The 23397-nt window shown below is 42.4% G+C and overlaps 1 protein-coding gene across 1 annotated transcript in view; it reads right to left on the bottom strand.

The window, feature by feature from the left end:
• LOC135707157 (uncharacterized) overlaps nucleotides 1-10652 on the bottom strand; it is a 443094-nt gene extending 432442 nt beyond the window's left edge. Inside the window, exon 1 of the mRNA XM_065228898.1 lies at nucleotides 10219-10652. The gene's annotated coding sequence lies outside the window, so the exon portion shown is untranslated. The remainder of the gene's footprint in view (nucleotides 1-10218) is intronic.
• Nucleotides 10653-23397: the final 12745 nt, after the last annotated feature.

The following is a 23397-nucleotide window of genomic DNA, read 5'->3' as shown; positions in this document are numbered from 1 at the left end:
AAATTCTTGACAAATTTGCAAAGATATTCAGAGATGAGTTCCTAAGAAACAATTTATCAAATTCAAACATTGATTTTGATGTATGACTTCGTCTGGGATTTTTATATGGGGTTACACTTTGTGAAAACCGAAAATGGAACATGTAACAAAATTAAGAAAGATTTTGAACGTTACTAACTCAGCTGCCCCAGGACCAATTTCAATAGTTTTATCACCAATCGATCAGAAATATTTCTACGCATCTGACTTCAAACTTAAGACTTTATCATTTTTCAAAATATCATTATTGAAAATTGCACGAATGTGTAACTGTTGCTATGATAATCAGGGATGGAAAATCATTTACATTCATTTGCCTCTAACTTTTTTCATCAACAGAATTCTGTAAAATAGTGTTCAAAGCTTTTGTAGGCTTTGATGTTAGCTACATCTTTTGTAAACAACTGAAATCTGTGTCTCTTATATATGATGAATCAGAGCGATAAGAACCCACCATTATTTTTCAGTGAATGTAAATTGCTTTCACTGAAAACAATAACATGTTCTGCCAGCTCTATTTCATCATGCATAAGAGATTCAGATTTTTTCAGTTATTTACAAAAGTTGTAGTTAATATCAAAAGCTAAAAAAGCTTCACACATCATTTTACAGTATTCTGTTGATGGAAAAAGTTAGAGGCAAATGAATGTAAATGATGCACGAAATGAATGTAAATGATTTTCCATCCCTGATGATAATTGCGCAACTGTTGCTGCGAAAAGCGACGCAGATTTCAAAGTTGAATTCCATCCGGTCTCACCAAAACGTGTTTATTAAATCACCGCGTGGTGAGTGGTGGTGTTCTCCAGTACACAACGAAAGGCTCCCTACAAGCAGCGAGCTGCAGCTCACATGAGCAGAGCATCCATAGAATGAGGAAGAAGCAGCACCACTATTGATCGGAATCAATAGCTCTTCGTGAGTCACTGTGCACCATCTACGTCAAGCGCGTCATGCTAAAGAGAGAACCCCGCTCAAATTCCTATTCCTACACAAAACACAAGCTCCTGCTGCAGTTAACAAATAACATTTATTATATAAGACAACGTAGTCCTACGTCACCATTGCGTACAACCCCATAGGGCTGTACCTTGTAGTTTTTTTTTTTCAAGATTCCGTGCACAGCAATTCAAGAGCCAGGATTGACAAAAGTGCTTAAGGTTATGAGACTTTTATTGAGAATGAATTTCAAAATCCTGATCTTAGAAAACTGTTTGAAATTATGGAGCTAGAACTTTCATAAAAGTGTAACAGTAAGGTATGTGAGAAAAATCCTCGTAGGGTGTGCTTAAATAACCTATAAATGGAGAAATTTACTAAAATTTGCGAAACTTGGCTCAGAATTATGTTTGGTATCCTGCACTATGGAAAATAAAAACAAATCCAGGCTTGACATAAGAAGAAGAACGCATGTTTTTAAGAGAAATGCAGAAAGGAACCGTTGTTTGTGGATAGAGTTTTAACCGGATTCCTTTTTTCTGAATTTCTTGATAGGGTAAATGATCGTTGTTCGAACCATTGTCATGGCATCCTGGGATTAATTCGATAATTTTTACAAAGTGGATATGTTTATTAAAAAAAAATTAGTACATGTGGCAAGAATCATTAGAATTGATTCTAATTCAGGACTCGGAAGGAATCTTCTACGTCTTCTTGATTGAATATTTGATTTTTAATAATAGTGGAATTATTATTCTATTCCGAATCATGATGATCGTAGTTGGGCCTTAGCTCCGGTTCTTTGGGAAAGGGGGGAGGAGGGATTCGTGTTCTTGGGTACGAAAGTGATCCCGTTGGCTTCGTACCACTCCAGGACATCATTTGAATTGTGGCACGAAGCTAGATCCGGCCAGAAGATCGTAGGGCCCTCGTGTTGCTTCAACAGAGACAACAGACGCTTCTGTAGACACTCCTTGAGGTAGATCTCCCCGTTTACAGTCCCGGTAGTCACGAACGCCGCACTCCGTTTGCCACATGAGCAGATTGCTTGCCAAATAATGTATTTTTTGGCAAATTTTGAAAGTTTCTGCTTCCTTGCTTCCTCCGGAACATCAAACGTGTGCTGGGCGGTGAAAAACACGGAATTCCGCCTTGACGCAAGTCTCATCATCCACGATGAAACAATCGTCAACATCTGGATGTACAGTTTCCGGACCCGTGACTTTCCCACCGTATTTTACCGTTCGTCACGATTTAGAGCCTTCTGCACTTTGTATGTATGCAGTTCCTCCCGGTCCTTGGCTCTCTGAACGAAAGACTTGGACAGATTCAGCTTTTTGGCCACATCCCTGACCGAAGCATTGGGATTCCGCTAAAACGCTTTCACGACACGCTTGTGATCCTGATCACTAATGGAACATCCATTCTGATCGCATTTCTCCTTCCGTTCAATGCTCAGAGTTTCGTAGTAATGTTTAATCACACGACTCATCGTTGACCGCACGATTCCGAGTTGTTTTCCGATGTCCCGATGAGAGAGTTGAGGATTTTCCAGGTGCTTGCGCCAAATCAATCGCTTTTCGGGTGACACAATTTTTTCTAACTTTCGAAAAACTGACAGCGATAAAAATACAGTGTAAACAATACACTCTAAACTGCTTTTACCCAAATTTTCAATGTATGAGGGAGTTAGAAGGAAAGGGGTGTAAGTGACTTGGATCGATTCTCTTCATCGACTAACTCTTTCGTTAATAATTCAGCTGCAAACACATTCCTTGATTCATTTGCCATTCTGGATGCTAGATCAGAACCTGCTTCATCAAACTATGTGGCAGAAATAGCGCCAAATCTGTTTATACAGCTGCGGCTATCAAAAGAGAAAGTCGATGAACAGAATCGATAAAAGTCACTTACACCCTTTTCCTTCTAACCCCCTCATATATATATTGCACTTTCACAGTTCTTCTTCTTTTTCGCTTTTCAAGCTTATTGTTTATCGCATATTAGCTTATTGCGTGCTGTCAACTTAGTGTTCTAGATGCACTTCCACAGTTATTAATTGAGAGCTTTCGATGCCTGCTACCATTTTTGCATTAGTATAATTGTGTGGCAAGCAGGGCGTCACAATATCAGCTTCAATCGACCAAATCGATGCGACGAAGAGACTGCTGGCTTTCTTTTACTGTTAAAGTCGAACAGCTTCGCAGCATTCTAGAACCTCAGTCGGCGTGCACAAACAAATGTTCAATCGCTTGTCTCTCTTTCTCCCGTCGCTCCATTGGTCTTCCTAACAAGCTTCGGTGAAACTGATGAGCGAAAGAGCGCTCGACTTTGATAGTTTTCTCATTCATGAAACACATCAACAGAGGTTTCATGACGTATATGACGGAAAATGAAATAACACATTTAAAGCATTTCTCACGTGAAAACACTTGAGGATTTTTACTTTATCTTCCATCGATATATTTATCTAAAAAAAATGATCGAAAACGGGACATAACGCATTTTAAACAAATTGAAAGAGCGGTGATAGGGTGTTCGTGAAAGGGAATTGAAGGCCATAATGAGGTTTCGTTTAACTAGAAAATCAACGTTAGTTACATTGAAAGCGATGAGCAAAGCAACGACGAGAAGTTCCACAGACAGCCTTTCCTTCTAAGCATCCTGCTTTTTTATTTTCGTATCCTGCTGATAGTCTAGCTAGGCGTTATAGAAATGAAGCGTCGAACACGTATGTATGAGAGAAACAAAACACGAGTTCATTTTAGAGTTTCGAAAATGTAGAGCCCTGGTGGCAAGTACAATCATACTCTATGTCCAGGGAAGTCGAAAAATTTTCCAACCCGAGAATTTCCTAGACCGGACCGGGAATCGAACCCAGCCACCTCCAGCATGGTCTTGCTTTGTAGCTGCGCCTTTACCGACTGAGCTGAGGGAGTTACCTCTTTCGTTATACAGTTAACAGTTGTTTCAAACTACGCCATCCTAATTCGCTTTCTTGGGACTCGTGAAGTCTGTGCGTCAGGAGCAACAAGTTGCTTTCCTTTAGCTTTCTTGGTTTCGTTCTGGAGCTTTCTTTTCGCAGAGATCTTTTCCCTCTCTGTAGCTGCTTCGGTGTCCAGCAGGTTAAGTCTTTCCCGCGTGAACATGATCCGGTCATTTTCTAATGAAAAATCTTCCCTAACCTCACGTATCATTTTATCGCGCTCATCAGTTTCACGGTCTTCGGCAGTCTTCTGTTCATCCATCTTCTTGATAATTTCAACGTCAAACATTACTCCATAAGACCTTTAAACCCTTTGGTCGACGAGTGTTTTTGCTCACATTCACCACAAAATATTCGAAGATGTTAGAGGCAAGGATATAGAAGTTTCAATTGCAACTGGCTCAATGATATTTGATTGTTGCTTCATAATAAGGACCAGTTTCGATGGATCATTAATCTTGAGATGAATGCGAAGTTTATGAATCGATCCGCGAGCTTTGGACACAAGTATATTAGTTTGTTGGTTAACAAAATCACTTGCCGAGATGCTTGACGTTGCATTCTCCCAGTTGAAATCGAATTCGAACTATACCAGCTGAGGACTAAAACTTGTTGATGGCTCTTCTTCGGACGCTGATCTTCCATTAACTTCGCTGATAGGCTCGATGTCGGATATGTCGGTGACACTGAGTGACTCCATGAACTCTGAAAAAATGATATTAGTGTGACTACTGATCTCATGTAGATTGTTATTCTGATCAATCTGTTGGATCAATCTGTTCGGTTACTTGAGGCAAAGCTTGACATTCGTCCAAATCATTCTTAAATTTCTTTTGTTAAACGAGTTGTATCCAGTTTTCTGAAGTCAAATTGTTGAAGTCCGGTTGATCGTCATCCATTGACGATCGCTTAGGCAGCTTTACACATTCAACTTCATTGAACATTTTCTCCGTATTGCCACATTTCCACTTATTGTACAGTTCGGTGTATTTGGCTTTCAGCGGGCCAAATACGGGCACATCAAGAACTTGGAGAATGTGCGTTGAGTTGGGATACAGCACAACTAGCTTCACGTCATTTTCGGAGCACCACCTATACAGCTTCAACCAGAGTACCCATCCACAACGAGCACAATTGAACGTAGACTTTATTTGGCATTGTAATCATAACGAAGTTGGTTTCGTCCACATTCCACCATGACGCTGGCTGATCCAGACGATACAACGGCCGTGTTAGAACTGACTATAGACGTACTCAAAATATCGTTCAAGTCCGTCAGCGGTCAACCCTGCGGATGCTCTTCCAAGCGCTTCTGGTGTCCACTTCGAGATTTCAGGATGCCTTCATTGAAACTTGTTCAACCATCCTGTCGATGGTATTCCTCGTTTGAAAGTGCTGCCTTGAAAGGATGCGATTCCGGAGACTGCTTCGAGTATCTCCTTTGTGATTTGCGACATCCAGACACAGCGCATAGAAGAATCCAATCGACCTGCAGCTGTTCATGTTAAGCACTTAGAACTGCATCTTTCCCAAGTCGCTGGCAGTGAATCCCCTTCAGTTTGACGCTTAACGTTGATTTTGGGATTTCATGCTTTTTGTTGGCCGCATACGCAATGAACCACTTTTGACCTAATCCAGAGCCTTTTGCAGTGTCTCAGGGGAATATTTTATGGGTCGCATTTCAAGCAGCTACGGTGAGAAGAGACCATGAGGCAGGACCATGTGACCGATCTTGGTGGTGGATTCGAACCTCTCCTTCCATTCCCATTAAGCATCGATTATTTCCAAGGCAAACCGTCAACTTGGCTTTATCTCTAAAATTGCTATATTGTTCCATCGTGCGACCGATTCTAGAAAACACTTTACTCGTATGGGCTCCAAACGACGTTACATGGAACCTAAGAATAGAGCGAGTCCAAAAAAGGTTCATACGGCTTGCTCTCAGGAATCTACCATGGCGTGATCCGTCTAACCTTCCAGCGTGTCCCGCTAGATGCCGTCTACTTGGTCTTGCCGAAACGCTTGATCGAAGACGAAAATTGCAGCAAGCTACGTTTGTCGTTAAATTACTCAACGGTGACGTCGATTGCTTCTATCTCCTATCGGGATTTGTTTATTTGGTTCTACATCAACAGACTGGGTTTAGTCCTAATGATGGATTAAGCAATACTAGGTGATACAATATAGTCAAGAAGTAACAAGCTGCAAAGACCGTGAAGTCCAACTTAATTCCTTAGTCTTAAAAATATATCACGGAATCTCTGACGCAGCGTCTCTCGTGCCAAGTGAAAATCAAATAAGGAAGCAAAACGATTGAAAACCCTTTGTAGCCCATTGATAGCACCATACGAACTATAGTTTGTACGACGAAAAGGTATCCTCAGCATTGCGTTGTTACGGAGTGCTAGAGTAGAATAGAAGGACAATCGAATCTGCCCTATAGAATGTCTGGCACAAACTGGACCCTTGCCGTATCGTATCGACTCCACAAAGGATCCAGGTGAATTAACTGGCACCGACTTTCGTAGCTTGGCAGGCGATGAGGAATCGTCGAAAGCGCAAACCAGATGAATCGTCGTTGAATAGACTCTACTCGTTGTACACTGTTTTGGTAATTGGGATTCCATACAGGGCAGCAGTATTCTAACACCGACCGGACGAGGAAGCAGTAAAGCGACTTCAAACAGTAGATGTCCGTGCAACTATTAGCTATCCTGAAAATGAAGCCGAGCGTTCTGGATGCCTTGTCAATCACGTACGAGATATGCTGGCTGTATGTGAGTTGACAATCTAAGATGACTCCAAGATCCTTAATGTGATTCACACGATGTACACCAACGCCTTCTAGGATGTAACTGAATGTAATTGGATGTTTCTTCCGTGAGAACGTGATTACTGAACATTTTGTTGGATTTACAACCATGCGGTTCAGTTGGCACCAATTAGCAAAAGCGTTGAGTTGGAGTTGGAGAAGGTGGTAGTCAGCGATAGATAGATTTTCATGTCGTCTGCGAACGACAGTCATGGACCGTCGAGGACGAAATTGAAGTCGTTGAAATACACAAGAAATATCAACGGGCCGAGGTGGCTACCTTGCGGAATACCAGAAGTGGCAGGGAACGAAGGAGATCGGCAGACGTCGATTGCAACTTCCAACTGACGATAGGATGCGAACCATCATAGGAACATCTCAGCTGATTTCCAGCAGCAAGGAAACACCCCACTGGAAAGGGACATTTCGAACAGAAGGCAGAGCGGAGCCACCAGGCTCCAGGATGTGCTGCTTGAGAAGACGGAAGGAACTTCGTCAGGTTCAGGCTTAAATGAGGACTTCAGTTGCGAAGCCGCCCTAGTTATCCATAGCGAGGTCGATGTTGATAGCTGCCAAAGAGTGACCAGACATTATTGGAACATTACTGGCTGCTAGAGAAACGTGCTCGTCAGGTAGGTTCTCATCCGAGAATAGGGGGATGAAGCTTCTTCGCCGTTCGGTACCATAGTCGATGGAAGGCCAGACTCCTTTCGTTGCTCATTCACATAATCGTACTCTGTATGGTTATAACCAGCCTATATCTGCAATGGTTCGTTTGTTTGCCTCGGTTGAATCCGCGTTCAATTTTGGTATGTCTACGCCTCAATTTGTAAATAGAGTAAGAAGATTGAACATAATTTAGATATTCATTAAGACTGTTTGTCAAATGATTTACTAAACAATAAATAAACAAAAACTTTTTTGAAATACTCCTAATTTCTGAGAATTTTCGTCAGAATTTTCATTGCATTAATTTCAGAATTCCTTTTGGATTATCCTTCTTCACTTGGAATTTAACTTGCGAGTACCTCGGAGTTCTCCTTAGAATTCCCTATCAGTTCTCCTTTCAAATCCCTTAGAAAAAGTCTCATCCAAATTACTTTGCAGTTTTAGTCAGAACTATCTTTGAATTCTCGTTGGAATTGCATTGAAATGCTCCCCAAAATTCCCTTGTGAATTTACTTTGAGTCCCTTGGAGGCGAACCAGCCAAGGCTGAAAGCCTCCCTAATAAAGATAAATAATAATAATAATACTTTGAATCCTACTCAGGATTCCCTTGAAATTCTGCTCATCAATACCTTGGAATTTTCCTGGAGACCGGAATGCTCAGATTTCACATTCGTTCATAAGCTTTGGAACTTTTGCAAGGCTTTTAATTTATTTGTAATCTGGGTTCTTGGAATTTATTCCATGTCCGTAGTCTTGAATAATTCGCTCCAGATGCTCGAAAATTTCTGCAAGTTTGATTTCATTAGGTTCAATTTTTTTCAATGGTCCAAGTTTAAAATCTGTTCCAAAACCTTAAAAACACAATTCAAGCCTAAGAATGTACGTTCTTACTGAAAATAAATCCACTCCAAAATAATTCTGCTCAAAAAGTAAAAGTAGCTAACGAGAAAGATAAAACCGGTCATATCATAGAGCATTTTTTAAATCCTGAGAAGGTTCTCTGGCGTACTTCAATATATTCAGGCTGGATTTCTGATTAGAGCTATTTTGAAATTTCTCGTGAATATGTCAATGAATACTTTTAATTCCTCTTGAGGTTCTCCTCGGAAGTTCCATGAAATCGTTTTAAGAATTCTCTTGAAATCATATAGATCTAGAATTGCTCTGAAAGTCTCCTCAGAATGCGATAGGTTTGGAATTCTTCCCAGAATTCCCCAATCAGTTCAATACCGAAAGCACAGATTCTTCGCATTCCCATACATCCGCAAGGGTCAGATTGTCATTTTCATATGCTTAATCAGTTTTTTACAACTGGAATCTCTTACAGAATTTCTTAAAATATAGAAAACTCTCTACAACCGACATTGAAGGGACCATCGAGTTATAGAACAATAATCCCATACGAAATCGCTATCACATTACAGTAGCCATGAAATTCATGTTTACTATGGTTCTATAACTCGATTTCGTGTTAGTGGACATCGAGTCGTGGATAGTTGACTGTATAATTGTTACGCGTAACTCGAGCACCGCTTCAACAAAGTGTAACACTTTTCTACACCCCCCTTCCCCCTATTGCGATACGTAATTTGTGAACATTTTTAGCAAAAATTCTCCCATTCGATAGTTGTGACAGGTTGCGTTAGGCAAGCTCAGATACTCGAAAAAGAAGTTAGAGGTTTTGTTTACTAAAGCTGTCCTTTTCTATCGTTGGTCGTGAATAGTCCAGGATTTGAGCGGTGTCCTAAAATTTCTTCAAGAAATTGAACATTGTTCCACAATATTTTAAAAGCTGCTACTAACCTCGAGGCGAACGCGAGTAATCGGCGCAATTCCTTTAACTCTAGATTTAAGACAATAATTATGAAAAACGCAAATGATAACTTGGCTCTGTAAAGTTTATTCGATTGAGCCTGTGCAAATAAATTAATACACAAAAAACAATTTAAAAGCTTAAAACTTTTTCTGATGTATTTTCCAGGTCCTCCAATTTCCTGCACACGCCAACGCTCCCATCTTACGTCCACGTCACTTACTACCATCGCTGAAGAGCGCATTGTTGTTGTTTTCGTTGTCCTCCTAAGACGGCGGCAAGAGGCAGGCGAACAGAGCGACGAACGGCGGGTGGAAAAACAAATTTTCCTCCCACTGCCGTCCACCCGCCAGTCAACTTCAACTTTCTCCCGTACGCGGACCGGCCGTGCTTATCGTTTGATCATACACACACATAGATCCAAATTCGACTCCTGCTAGCGAAAGCAGCAACACCAACACAATATCCTGAAGCGAAATGCCACAACAAAATAGAACCCTGCAAGTGAAACCCTACGGGGATTCTGTCTGCTGCAGTCCGACCGCTTGCTCCCATCCGCATCTCAACCGACGGCAACCCCCGAAGGAAAGGAAATTAAAATCGATGCGATCTGCTCGTTCCTTGGGATAGTTGGCTGTTCGGTGGAAAACTAGTTCACCTGTCTTTCCCCCAATTGATACGGACCAAGTCGAAAACCACCCACTCAACCCACCACACATCATGGGTGGCGAAGAGGGTTGTAAGCCACGTTCGCTGTATTGGTGCTGTAGACACACACAAACACACACGGTATAGTTCGTTTTTCACTTTCACAGCGTAGATACATCCTAGCAAGACCTCATTAAAGGACGTAAACCTTGTGTCCTTTTTCCGACTCGTAGCAAACCCAGACTGCTCGGTGTCGAAATGGCTCAGACGTGTCCCAATTCGATTCTTATCAAACAAAGGAAACCACTTACTTCTAAAACTCCGCGCGTCATGTATCTTTGGATCTAATCCTCCTACACAATCCTTTGCGACACGTTTCACTTCACTAGCTTCAAGACGGAAGTTTTTACACATTCGGAACGGCTCATTACGGCCAACATGCAATCAATACAGTCGTTCTTATTTAGCTCTCCATGAGCCTGGTCAGAACCTTCACACCCGGTACGGCTGAAAATGTCAATCCGTCAGCCGGACAGTCGCACAGAAATCCTGCTCAAAAATAATACACAACCGGGGAAAATTGTACACACGTAGCACGACACCACGAAGACACAGCGGTCCGAACTGTTTTGCGAATATAACTGAACCGTACTCCAATGCATACACACGCTTCAGCACCACAATCCGAGCGTACGAACGGACGAGAATGTACACACTCTGGCGATGTGAGATGGTAGATTGTAGCTTGGTTGGTTGGTTGGTTAGTTGGCTGCTGCCGCACGGCTGTCTGGGTTACAGCACCGTTTGTCACTCTTTTTCCATCCTCCCCGGACATGGGTGGTACGCCTCGTGCGCGTCTTCTCGCTGATACCGACCACAACTCAGGAACTCACTCTCGCGCGCGCAGAATCAAGCACCAGCACCACCATGCGCCGGAACTCAGCGGGTACCGCTTCGCTGATTGGTGGATTTCAGTCGTTCGCTCTCTCTCTCTCTCTGCACACATGGTTCTCCAAGTGAGCCAGCCAAATCTGAGTGGGCATATTCTCTTGCGTTGCCACGGTGATGTATTCACGGATCACCCCTCGTTGGCGAAAAAGCTATGCTTGAGAGGGCTTATGGTATAAATTTATGGAGCATGCTGATGAAGGAATCAAGCTTTTCCACTCAATAGGGTAAATGAACTTAGTTGGAACCGTTCCGATATGTATGGCATAGTATTCAAACTATTGCAAGGCAAACATGGAGTTTTAATGAGTGCTACCTGTTGCCACTGAACTCAAGAACCGTCTAAAAATATTATTATAAAGATTAAATCTATCGGAAAGACTTCTATGGAGTTTGATGTAGAATCGAAGCATTCGCCATCTTACATCGAAATCAATTTAACTTAATATTCAATCACATCACATACACTTATCGCTAATTCATTCCATCTTAAGGTGAAAGTGACCTAGTGAATAAATAAAAAAAAATCAAAAATGGTTTTTTCTGAGACATCAGGTCAGATTGCAGAAAGCTCTCGTCGACATTTTCCATTTATTATTACACAAACGACGAGAACTTATTCCAATCTAAAGTGATGTCTCAGAGAAAACCATTTTTGATTTTTTTTTATTTACTCACTAGGTCAATTTCACCTTAATACCAGATGATGTCTAAGAAAATAGTCACCACAAACCACAAAGTGACGTATAGTAAATTGGTAAACGAAAAAGTGGCCTAAAGTGACTTGCAAATGTAGGAAAACAAGCATTTAGCAATTTTGGGATAAAATTCATCTCTAATTCAACAAATTCCATGCAATCAAATATAGGTCGATTTAACTGTTCCCGTTTCAAAGATTCCCAATTTCCTCAATGCACTTCTCATACTCTCAGCGCTAGCTGGCGTTGCTAGACCGCCGCTTCTCTCTTCGTTTACGCTGCAGCTCCGCCAAAATCTGCGTCACTGCTCTGTTGACGGCATTCTAAGTATCCTCTTCTCGACGCATTTCGTCAACGACATTCTCCACGTTAAGGACGGGCATCTCCCTTCATGCTCCGGACAGAGGGGTGACACTCCGACCGATGCAGGTATTTCCTGAAGCAGCCATGATCAGACAGAAACTGCGTTAGGTGGAAGTTGACTTCTCCGTGTTTTCTGTTCACCCAGGTCGAAAGAATCGGTATTAGTCTATGTGTCCATCTTCGCCGTGTTCTACTCATGTTGCCACCTACTCCATTCTCACAACTTTCCGTACTCTTCCGGCTTCTCTCCACCTGTAACACTTGGTGTCCTCCGCCAGGCTGATGCCGATAGGGATCATTCTGGCGATAACGCAGACTGCTTCCGACGAGATGGTTCTGTAGCTTCGCTCCTTACATCCAGTCGACTCCGAAGCCAACATTTCCACCGCAAAGTCAACGATCTCAACTGTTTGGGCAGCTTCAGCGTTAGCAAGCCGTTGTACATTCCGTTCCAGAGCAAGGATGGAGCCTTGTGGAGCTCCGGCTGTGATCCTAATCGATCTCTGTATCATGTATGTCTCGTAGACCATAAACCGGCTCTGGAAGTAGCTCATCAGGATCCTCATTATATGCAGCGCTTCGGCGATGGCCTCCCAGCTAGAGCTGTTGAACGCATTCTTGACGTCGATCGTATCTATCTCCTCTCCGCTTCTGTTTGGACGCCTTTTCGGCTCTCTCAACCAATGTCCGAATTGCATCTACCGTTGATCTCCCTTTCCGGAATACAAACTACCTCTCCGACAATCCGTGTATTTCGTCAGTCTGTTGAGGATGATCCTCTCCAAGTGAATTATGCAGCACGCATATAGGCCTATACGATGCTGGATCCCCAGTGGTTTTTTCTGGTTTCGGCAACAACACTAGTGGCTGGGGGTTATTCCGAGAGTCGAAGTGAGTTTTGTCACTAGTGAAGTTAGAAACGTCACGTCGTGGTGATGTGACTCTCTGTGCAAATCAAATGGAGAGTCACGTCACCATGACGTGACTTTTCTCACTTTACCAGTGACAAAAGTCACTTCGATTCTCGGAATAACCCCCTCTGTATCTTCCACCTGTGAGGGAAGTGACCCTCATCGAAGCATTTCTTGCATTGCAGCACCATCCTGAACATGTCCGGGGACGCTTGGATCGCCGCTTTCAACGCCACGTTGGAGATTCCATCCGGACCGGGAGCTTTATTCATCTTCAATCCTTTCGTCACTGCTACGAGTTCCTCGATGGTGATTTCGACGTTATATCGCTCTCGCTCTCTGTACGATGTAGGTGGCCGGGAAAAGCGAGGGGCGCAACTCTATCTAATATGCAGGAATAATTTCGCTTTGCTGTTGATGCGCGCAAGGTTTAGTATATAGAATGAAGATTGATTGAAGATTTCCTGCAAAAAGTTAGAGGGTGATGCGAGTAGATGGATGTAGATGCAAGAGATGAAACAAGACTTTTCGTAGATTGATTCGCTAACTTGTGATTTTCCGACCATCTAAAATTGAGATTTACATGTGTCGCTCCTCCAGGGGAAAAGTCCTTCCACGATGACTTTCAGCTTCTCTGGGCACATTTCTTCACCATCACGAGTTGGTATCGTCACCCCAGGGGCCATCCATAAGCGCCTCGACAACGCTCCTTAAAGCAGTTTGACTTGCTCTGCTTCATCTCTCGTTTAAAAGCGGCCCTGGCCTCTTCGTTCCTCTCTGTCTGTTTCTGAGACAACTAGTGCGGAGGGTGCTAAGTACCTCGTTTCACCAGTCAGCTGGACGCCGTCTGTTATTTGGCTCCAGTTACCTCGGCATGGTCGTTACTAACGTTTCGGCCAGCTCGTCCACGTTCAGATTCGCGGGGCCCCTTCCACATGGAATGTTTCAACGAAAATATCCTTGTCGAAAGCCTTCGTCTTCAACTTCCGGTCGCAAGTTATCGTCCTCTGTACTACCACAGTATTCCGGTGGCCGATGCCATATCGGATCACCTGATGGTCGCTATGATAATATCCTTCGAACACTCTCCAATTCATGTTAGCCACCAGCGACGGACTGCAGAAAGTGACGTCGATAATAGATTCCCGGCCATCCCTGCGAAAAGTGCTGCTGGTGCCTTCGTTGCATACCTTCCAGCTTTGCCAGAGCATTCAGCAAACTATGCTCTCTTGCGTTGTAACATCTGCTTCCCCACTCCACTCCCCAAGCATTGAAGTCTCCGACTACCGGTCTTCGTCCGATCAGCTCTTCGGTAAGTCCATGCAGCATCTCGTGGAACTGCTCCATCTAGGGGGGTGCGTAGCAACTGCATATGAAAATTTTGTTAATTTTGGCGATCACGACACCTTCGCAACCACTTCTTGAATGGGATATTTCCCCATAACTTTTATATCCGTCATCACAGCTCTATCCGCCAAGCAGTTACCGTTATCGGGAGGAACTCGATACTGTTCCGCAATGATTGCAACGTCGCACTATGTCTCTGTTGTCGACTGCCTCCACAGTTACTGTGCAGTGTCGCAATGCTTGAGGTTTATTTGGGTTACCTTCATTTTGTATGCTAGGCATTTGAAGTCCCCCGTCGTATGACCGTTTCCGTCCACTTTTTTTCAGAGCATGCACCTCTGTTGCTTCGTGCTTCCTTTTGCAATATGACCCTTCTCTCCGCATTTCCTGCACAGATCAGAACTGTCAGGGCCATTGCAGTTCTTCGCCTGGTGACCGAGACCCATACACTTGAAGCATCGCTCCAGTTGCTTGGTAACCCGAGGAACGGCTTTCAGTGAGCACACTGAAAGCCGTATCACCAACAATCAATACGAAACTAACGATTTTAAATTGGCTCACTACTTGACTAGCCTATTGGTCCCAAGGAAACGATTAACGTACCCCATTCTAGTCGAAATTCTAGTACTACGCAATGTTTGTTTTGATTTGCTATGAAAGTGTGACAGATAAAATGAGGGGTTATTGGTTTTTCCTATGTTTCGAGGGGTGAATCGATTAGCTTGGGACCGAAGAGAGTACCAGAGCTGAGCCAAAAAGTTGAGCACATTATTTCGGGACCTTCTAGTCTTAGAGTTACCTCCATGGTTTCACCGCTATTTGCATGCCACCGTACGCCTTCCACATCCAGATTGACATCGGGACATCTCCCAGATCACAGTGCACCTTCGACGCACTTCTCAGCTCCTCTTCTGTAGTGATCTCGCCACTCGACCACAGCCTCCTGGGATAGATCTCTTACGCTCACCCCTTCGCAAAGAGATTTTTTGACGATCTCCTTGAAGACTGGGCTCTTGATCCTTCTTCAGCTCAAAAAACAGCTCGCCTTTCTGGTTTTGCGAGAAGTGATGCGTACGTCATTTTATCCTTTGCTTCGACGATCAGAGCATCGCCCTTACTTCGCTCTCGACGAGGTTTGGGTTTCTCCTTCTTCTGTTCTTCTTCACTTATATATATCGACGATAAGTCATCCTTCCCATGTGTGCTTTGTCGTTATTGTGTTTTTTCAACTCCTCTTCCTCTCATGGCGTTTCCCTTTTCAGGGCTTTTTCGGCGTCTCCTGTTCTTAAATCGTTACTTTCTCCTTTGGCCTCGATCAGTGCCCTTTCGGCTATCTCAGCTCTCGTCTTCGTTGCACTTAGCCTTGACGAAGTCATGGAGTTCATAGATCCTCCTCCTGACCTCCATCATTATGGTCTTCCCAAGCTGCAGTCCTTCTAGGGGTGTGCTGCTGCTGAATTTCGGTGTGAACATCTGGTTTAGCTCAAGATCTAGCTCATCTTGGAGTACTTGCTGCTCTTTTTGGGGATTACTACTGCTGCTGGAACTCACTGTGGCCACCAGGTTCAAAACTGGTGATAAAACTCATAAAACTTGGCTTGCTTCAGGGACTTCTGCGGTAACTGTTGATGTAAAATAAACTAAACGGCAGACAAAAGATGGTTTGTCAGCAAGGTACTCGTGTCATTGTACCTAAGAGAGCTTGAATTGGAATGAAAATTTAACATAGTTTGTTTATTGGTATTGGTATTCGTTAACTGGTTTGCTGTTCCGATTGCTTCAGTCTTGAGTCTTCCTTGTGCAACATGGTCTCTCAAAAACTGGTGTTTGACGTCGATATGCTTCACACGTTTGTTTTCGGTACTGGTGGCCATCGCTATACAGCCACGATAGTCTTCAAATATCATGAAGGCTTCATCAGGTTGGATTTGCTTCAGGTCATCGAGGATTCTTTTTAGTCATAAGCAGTCAAGCTTAAAGCAGCATACTCAGCCTCACATGCTGATAATGGAACAGTTTGTTGCTTTCGACCGCCCAGAACACGAAGCCACTCAGGGATTTTCGATCCCCAGCATCCGATACCCAATCGGCGTCAGCGTATCCGACCAAAGATTCGACCTCATTGAAACGCTTGTAGTGAAGCTTCAGATTCTTCGACCCTTTCAAATACCTGACTACTCTCTTCAGTGTTTGCCAGTGAATTTCCCAGGTTGACTTTGGAAACGCCCTAAGTATCCAACAACCTAGCATATTTCAGGTCAAACACACAGCATTGTATTTATATAAGGCTTCCCAGCAATTCACGGTACGGATGGATAACAGTACTCTAAGTTTGTACAGTGATCCACGGCAACTTTTTGGTTGAGTGACATACTACCAGCGTTTTGATCATAGCATATCTTGATTCCTAGGAAGTGATTTACGGTGCAACAGTCTGTCATCTGCAGTTTGATTGGCTTCATTTGTTCCAGCCGATCGACAACGATGAGCAAGTCATCACCATAGATGATGCTGTCAATTCTGGTTTACAGACAGTAGTCATGGCGGGAACGAGTGAAGCCGAAATTCAGGAGAAGATCATTCAGTTTGTTATTCCAACAACGGGGGCTTTGCTGGAGTCCATATAGCAATCTCTCCAGCTTGCAAACACAAGTCGATGGTGCGGTTACTCCTTCAGGGGCCAAGTAAATGTCTTCTTCTAATTCACCACAGAGGAACGCGGTCTTCACATCTAGTTTGGGTACAAACATCTTTCGTTGGACAGCTACAGCTAGAACTGTCCGTATGACCAACTTCGCAACGGGGGAATAGGTTTCACCAAAATCGACTCCGGCCTGCAGGAAACCTTTGGCAACCAAATGAGCCTTGTATCGCATTGGTTTTTCATTTTCATTTTGCTTGATTCGGAACACCCATTTCGACTTTATTGGAACAACACCAGTCGCCATACACGGTTGTCTGCTGGTGACTTCAGTTCTTCTTCGATTGCCCTCTTTCAAAGGTCTTCATCAGTACGTCCAGCAATGTCCAAAGATCAAACGCTCAGCCTCATCTCGTATCATCATTTTCGAGCATTCATTATTTTTAGTATCAGCAGATTTGGAATGCGCGGCAGTGGAAAATTTTTCAACTTACCGGGGAGCATGCGCTCCCTTTCGCTGCATCTCGGGGTTACCATTTTGAGGTTTGAACCCCGGTCTATTTGCGAAGGGAGCACTCCGGATTCAACAAACTCGTCGTTTTCATTATCGGTTATAATATCGTCTGCTTGATCATGCATTGCTTTGTTCAGCTTTGTCTTCAGCTTGGAAATCAAACGGAGTAGATTCGTCGCAATCTTCAATGGCAAATGGAAAACTGCTTTCGTCAAATTTAACATCTCTAGCCAGAAGCAACTCCTTCTTTTCTCTGTTCCACAAACGGTAGGCGTTCGGTGCATATCCAACCATAACGGCGGGCTTGCTTTTTGGATCCAACTTCCTTCTCTGTTGTGTGGACACCCAAGCGAATGCTTTGCAGCCAAACACACGTAGTTTGCCCAAATCTGGTTTGTGACCAGTCCACATCTCTGCAGGAGTTTTATGGCAGGGTAAAGCTTTGTTTGGACTTCTATTAGTCAAATGAACCGTCGCTAGAACTGCTTCGTTCCAAAGAGTCTTCCGAGCTTGTGATTCCTTCAGCATCGTTCGTACTTTCTGGACAATCGTCCGATTGAACCGTTCGGACACCCCGTTTTGCTGTTGTGTGTATGCTGCAGTTGATTCGATTTGGATTTCCTTTGGAAACGAAGAATTCTCGCTGGTCTTTGGAGCAGTACTCCCGTCCTTGGTTAACGATCAGCCTTGATATTGAATGGGCCAGTACAACAGAAGCCGTCGCTTCGTATTCTCGAAATTTTTGGAACACCTCGGCCTTCTTTTTGAGAGGATATTCCACTGCGAAGTGCGTAGCACCGAGAACCATCCCAAGCTACCGGTGCGATGGGACACACACATCGGAGTGAATTCGTTCGAAAGGTCTTGAAGCAAGAACTCTTGTGTCCGTGAATGGATCTCGGCAGTGCTTTCCGATAACACAATCCAATCCAATTTACCTGGTTCTTCTGGAATTCCTGTTACCATATTATGCTTTACGAGTGCCTGCAGGTTCTTGCTTCTCAAATGACCAAGCCGACGATGCCTTAGATTAACGCTCACAGTTCCACACATGTCGAGCTCGTAAAAATCACCACCAAGTTTGCTTTACCCATCTTCTTCACCAATATCAAATTCGCTCGAAGTTCAGACACGTACAGAACATCCTCGAGACTTACTTGAACACCTTCCTTGATAACGCCCGTAATAGTACCTTGATGCCAGGAAATAAGTGGTGATTGATTGACTTTCGTCACGTTGATGATTACTGGATGCTTCAATTTCTTGAGTTCAGCAAAACAGGAGTGGTTCACATTGACAAGATGATCCGTAGCCCCATAGTCTAACTTGAACGATTCTACGTCTTAACCTTTCTTGGTATGAAGGCCACCGCCTTACCACCACACGAAGCATTACCTTCCGTCTTTATCTTCACTCGACAATCCTTTGCCTTGTGTCCCTTTTTATGGCAACGGTTGCACTTCCCTGTGAACTTTTCTTGCTTCTATTTCCATCCGGAAGAGGCTGTAGGTTCTTCTTGGTAAGAATCTGAATCTGAATGATCTGGTTCTTCTTCAGCAAGAAGGCGCTCTCGAACAACATCCAGTTTCAGGTTTTCTTCTTCGAGACTTTCCAGGGCAGTAACGAGGGAGTCGAACGACTCGGGAAGAGTCACAAAGAGCTGAGATAATACCTCATTCGGTCCGGCCAACTTTAGGTGTCGTACCAAGTCGTCGAAAGTCTTCGGGTGATTTCTCATCGACGAATCTTCAACCATCTTCAGCTTCGCAAGTTTGAGATGAAACAGACTTCTTCGCGTATACGGTTTCTAAGCTTCTCCAAATCTCTTTCGATGTTTCCTTGTCCCTTACGAGATCCAGCAAATCGTCATGCATGAATAGTATCTTGATAGTATCCAGCAGATCCACAGACTTCAACTGCATCTCCACCCTAAATCGCCAATTGTAATATCCGGTGCCTGAGAACAGTGGTATCCCGTGAACCGTGATTCATTGCACGAGTCGCCCATAGCCTCTTGATATTTGTGGAGTGATAACGCAGGTTTTAACGGAAATAACTAGTGTATTCAACTAGCTTGATGGAGAGTTTGTGACTATGGCATGACCAAACACTCCCGGGTAACTAGCTCAGTAGCATGAGACCGCTGCACTGTGTCCGGCATGTTACTGGGTATTCGGAGGGGCTACGCGGACAAAGTAACACAGGAACATTCACATTTTTTTTTAAACATTTATAGCCCTTTTCTATGGCGTGTGGGTGTGGGTTTTCCACATATGTGGCGTATATGCGAGGGTTTAAAATTGGCACTGTACTCACTTTTTTTTTTTTTTTTTTTTTTTTTTTTTTTTAACTCTTTATTTGTTCCAAATTCAAAATAAATTACATTTCATTTTTAACCTAGGTGCTCCAGTTACTACAGTAACTCACCAGCCTTAATTGTTATGATATATATCTAAGTGTTTTTACATTGTTCCTGTCTTGGCAATTCAGTATTTTAAACAGGTTTTTTAAACCTGCATGTCAGTATAACAATTGATAGCTTAAAACTAAATAACTAAAACTAAATCTTATCTAAGTATAAAGGGAATTAATCGTTGCAATTGAGGATTGTAACGATTTTTGCCGGAAATTATTAATTATTTTGTTGGACATTTGTGCTAAAGTCTCAACATTCGAAATTCTATGTACTTCGGTAGTACTGTACCAGGGAGGCAACTTCAAAATCATCTTCAGAATTTTGTTCTGAATCCTTTGAAGTGCTTTTTTCCTGGTAGTGCAACAACTAGACCATATTGGCACAGCGTAAAGCATGGCCGGTCTAAAAACTTGTTTAAATATTAGAAGTTTATTCGTCAGGCAAAGTTTGGATTTCCTGTTAATAAGAGGATACAAACATTTTATATATTTGTTACATTTGGCTTGAATGCCCTCAATGTGATCTTTAAAAGTTAATTTATGGTCAAGTACTAATCCAAGATATTTCACTTGGTTTGACCAGGAAATTGGAACTCCGTTCATAGTTACTATGTGACTACTACTAGGTTTCAAAAAGGAAGCCCTGGGCTTATGTGGAAATATTATAAGTTGAGTTTTGGAAGCGTTGGGAGAAATCTTCCATTTTTGTAAATAAGAAGAGAAAATATCTAAACTTTTCTGAAGTCTGCTGCAAATAACACGAAGACTTCTTCCTTTAGCGGAAATGCCTGTGTCATCAGCGAACAAAGATTTGTGGCAACCCTGAGGCAAATCAGGGAGGTCCGAAGTGAAAATGTTATACAATATAGGCCCAAGAATGCTACCCTGAGGAACTCCTGCTCTAACAGGTAGTCGATTAGATTTGGAATTTTGATAATTTACCTGCAGAGTTCTGTCCGTTAAATAATTTTGAACTAATTTCATAATATAAAGTGGAAAATTAAACTTTTTCAATTTAGCAATCAAACCTTCATGCCAAACACTGTCGAATGCTTTTTCTATGTCTAGAAGAGCAACTCCAGTTGAGTGGCCTTCAGATTTGTTTGAACGAATTAAATTTGTAACTCTCAAGAGTTGATGAGTAGTTGAATGCCCATGGCGAAATCCAAACTGCTCATCTGCAAAAATTGAGTTCGTATTGATGTGAAGCATCATTCTATTCAAAATAATTTTTTCAAAAAGTTTACTTATTGAAGAAAGCAAACTTATTGGACGGTAGCTAGAAGCTTCAGCTGGATTTTTATCCGGCTTCAAAATTGGAACAACTTTTGCATTTTTCCATTTATCAGGAAAGTATGCCAAATGGAAACATCTGTTAAATAATTTTACCAGGAAAGACAAGGTACTCTCTGGGAGTTTTTTGATGAGGATATAGAAAATTCCATCATCACCTGGAGCTTTCATATTTTGAAATTTTTTAGTTATAGACCTTACTTCGTCCAAATCAGTCCCCCAGGAATCATCAAAAATATTTTCCCGAGAGAAAATATTCCGAAAATCCCGAGCAACCTGATTCTCAATAGGACTAGTAAGACCCAAACTGAAATTATGGGAACTCTCGAATTGCTTAGCAAGTTTCTGAGCTTTTTCCAAATTTGTGATCAAAATTTTACCACCTTCTTTAAGCGCTGGAATTGGCTTTTGAGGTTTTTTCAAAATTTTTGTGAGTTTCCAAAAGGGTTTGGAACTCGGGTCTAATTTAGAAACATTATTTTCAAAAGTTTTGTTCCTCAGGGCAGAGAATCGCTTTTTAATTTGTTTTTGCAAATCCCGCCAGATAACTTTCATGGCAGGATCGCGTGTTCTTTGAAATTGTCTCCTACGGACATTTTTAAGACGGATCAAGAGCTGAAGATCATCGTCTATTATAATTGAATCGAATTTAACCTCGCATTTTGGTACTGAGGCAGCTCTTGCTTCAACTATAGAAGTAATCAGAGATTCAAGAGCATAATTAATTTCATCTTTGGTTTGCAAAGGAATGTTTGGATCGAAGTTATATTCCATAAATGTTCGATATTGCTCCCAATCAGCCCTATGGTAATTGAAAGTAAAGCTGTTGGGATTAGAAATTATTTCTTGGGATATTTCAAAAGTTACTGGAAGGTGATCAGAACCGAAGTCAGCATGGGTAACCAATTGGCTACAAAGATGACATGAATCAGTTAAGACCAAATCAATAGTTGAGGGATTTCTTGCAGAAGAAAAGCATGTTGGGCTGTTTGGATATTGAATAGTGTAATAACCTGCAGAACAATCATCAAACAGAATATTACCATTGGAATTGCTTTGAGCATTATTCCATGAGCGGTGTTTTGCATTAAAATCACCAATAATGAAGAATTTAGACCTATGACGGGTAAGTTTCTGGAGGTCACCCTTGAGAAAATTCTTTTGCTGGCCTACGCATTGGAATGGCAAATAGGCAGCTATAAACGTAAGTTGTCCAAATTTTGTTTCAACAGAAACTCCCAAAGTTTCAAAAACTTTGGTTTCAAATGAAGAAAGAATTTTATGCTTGATTCGTCTATGAATAATGATGGCAACGCCACCACAGGGTCCATCAAGACGATCATTTCTATAAATCAAGTAATTTGCGTCCTTCTTAACCTTATGGTCAGGTTTAAGGAACGTTTCAGTTATAACGGCAATATGCACGTTATGAACTCTCAAAAAATTAAATAGCTCGTCTTCATTATCTTTAAGAGATCGAGCATTCCAATTTAAAATGTTTAATGCTTTAAAATCCATTACTGAATTTTAAAGTCATGACAATATTATTTGCAAATTTTACTCCAGTTTGAATAGCATCAAACATGGAGTTAGATTTAAGCATATCAGAAATCATGTCAATTAATGAATTCTGTAAAAATTCCATTTTAGGGGCAGTAATGCTTCCTAAGTCAAAATTGTCAAAATTTCCGTTAGAACGTTGGTTAGTATTTTGATTTCTACCCGCTGCAATAGCAGCATAGGTAGCTCCATTAACTCGCTGAACATTGTTAGCAGCGAGGGGAGTAGGTACAGATGAAACATTTGAAGCAGGGGTGATATTTGTACCTACGGGTACGAATGTAGAATTTGTTCCTCGCTGACCGTTGTTAACAGCAGAGGAATTTGTACCTGGTCGGAAACGTGGAGCGTTTCCTACCTGTCGGTTAGAACGAGATTGTAGGATCGCTTTGCGAGTCTTACATTCCCAAAAATTGGATTTGTGGTTTTCACCACAATTTGAACATTTAAATTTCTTAGGATCTTCCTTCACAGGACAGTCGTCCTTTGCGTGAGAGGAATCACCACAATTCATGCATTTAGCTGGCATGTAGCAATTTTTAGTTCCGTGACCCCATCCCTGGCACTTACGGCACTGGGTGAGGTTTTGGAAATTTCCTCCAGTCTTCCTGAAGTGTTCCCACTTCACTCGGACATGGAGCATAAGGCTAGCTTTTTCTAAGGCCTTAAGGTTGTTTAGTTCACTAGACTTGAAGTGAACTAAATAAAAATCATTAGAAATCCCGTTGCGCGAATCGCCAGGACGGGATTTCATTTTCATTTTGATTACTTGGAGTGGCACAACTCCAAGTAATTTTGCC

This window comes from Ochlerotatus camptorhynchus, unplaced genomic scaffold, assembly GCF_037179485.1.
Source record: "Ochlerotatus camptorhynchus isolate MF236.1 unplaced genomic scaffold, CSIRO-AGI_Acam_v1.1 ptg000304l, whole genome shotgun sequence".
NCBI lineage: Eukaryota > Metazoa > Arthropoda > Insecta > Diptera > Culicidae > Ochlerotatus > Ochlerotatus camptorhynchus.
This window is presented reverse-complemented; position numbering and strand designations above follow the sequence as displayed.